At 65.6% G+C, this 1,259-nt stretch overlaps 1 protein-coding gene across 1 annotated transcript in view; it reads left to right on the top strand.

The window, feature by feature from the left end:
• Positions 1-706: 706 nt before the first annotated feature.
• The window catches only part of UBE2E3 (ubiquitin conjugating enzyme E2 E3), a 92,144-nt gene continuing 91,591 nt past the window's right edge, over positions 707-1,259 (top strand). Inside the window, exon 1 of the mRNA XM_049615416.1 lies at positions 707-900. The gene's annotated coding sequence lies outside the window, so the exon portion shown is untranslated. The remainder of the gene's footprint in view (positions 901-1,259) is intronic.

The raw sequence follows: 1,259 nt of genomic DNA, 5'->3' as shown, positions 1-1,259 counted from the left end.
TGTAAAAGAGAATGGTAGAACAAAACTAACCTTCATTATCCCCATCTGGAGTTTTTTTGTGTGGATGTTCTGACCCAGTATCATCCAGGGATTCTTTTTCCAGAACTGTTGTCTAGCATGCACATCAGAATAGCCCCGCAGGAAAGTCAGGTTTGAGCACCCCCCCCCCCCAAACTCCCTTTCTTCACTTTAAAAAATCTGGAGCAGGACATTTAAAATAATGGATTTTGGATTTTAAAATTTTTAAAGCAATCCGAAGGATTGTTGCCTTTGGTAGGCTGAGGGCCAAAGAGAAGCAGAGATTGGTCCCCTAATCTCTAAATCCTTTTTTCCTCCTTCAATGCCCTAGACCTCATCTTGCCCCTTTGGCTCCCAGGGGGCAAGAGGCAGTTTTCCTCCGCGGGCGTGCCTAGCCTCGTCAACGACACCCATTAGTTTCCAGGCTTCCAGGGCAGAGGGGGACTCCCGACCACGCGTCCAGGGCCCTTCTCCAAGCGTAGGGGCCTCGAGGTCCACGCCGGTCCCAGCGCAGGCAGAGGGGATGTGGCCAGTCCTGGGGATGACCTCAGCCTGCCTGCCCCTAAGGCACCCCGGCCCCAGCCTGCGGGGCGGGTAGCCCAATGGGCAGCCTCGCTCCGGAGGCGGGCTCAGGCCGGAAGCCACCCCGCGGCACAGCGGCCCCGCGAGACGGCGTCCGCGCCCCCGCCCTCTCCGGCACGGGCTCCACGGCCAAGGGCGGCAGGGGCCAGCCCGCTGGGTCCCCGCCGCGCTCTTTGTCCTGGCCGCGCGCGGGCGGACGCGTGCGCCCCCCGGGTGAAGGGAGGCGCGGAGAGAGCGCGCGGGAGCGCGCAGGAAGAGCTCGCGCCCGCCGGGCGTCGGGGGCGCGCGTCCCTCCGCCAGGCAAGCAGCGAGCACGCGCGCCGCCGCCGCGCCCGCCCCTCCCCCCCCCGCGCTCGCCTCGGAACTTGCTGACTGCGCGGCCGGGAGGAGCCGAGCCGGGCGGCGGCGGCGCGAGGCCACAGCGCGCGGGGGTCTCCCGCGTCCCCTCCGCCTCGCCGGGAGCTCGCGCCCTCGCCCAGCCGAGCTCCTACCCCCCCCTTTTTTCCGAAGGCGCTGGGCGGCGCCACCCTCCGGCCGGAGCCCGGCACTGCACAACCCCCTCCGACTTTCAATGTTCCACACTCCCCGGCCAGAGCCTCCTCGGCTTCTTTTTTTCCCTCCCCCCCCTTTCCCCCCCCCAGCTGCCTCCATTTCCTTAA

The sequence above is a fragment of the Panthera uncia genome (genome assembly GCF_023721935.1).
Source record: "Panthera uncia isolate 11264 chromosome C1 unlocalized genomic scaffold, Puncia_PCG_1.0 HiC_scaffold_3, whole genome shotgun sequence".
Lineage (NCBI taxonomy): Eukaryota > Metazoa > Chordata > Mammalia > Carnivora > Felidae > Panthera > Panthera uncia.
This window is presented reverse-complemented; position numbering and strand designations above follow the sequence as displayed.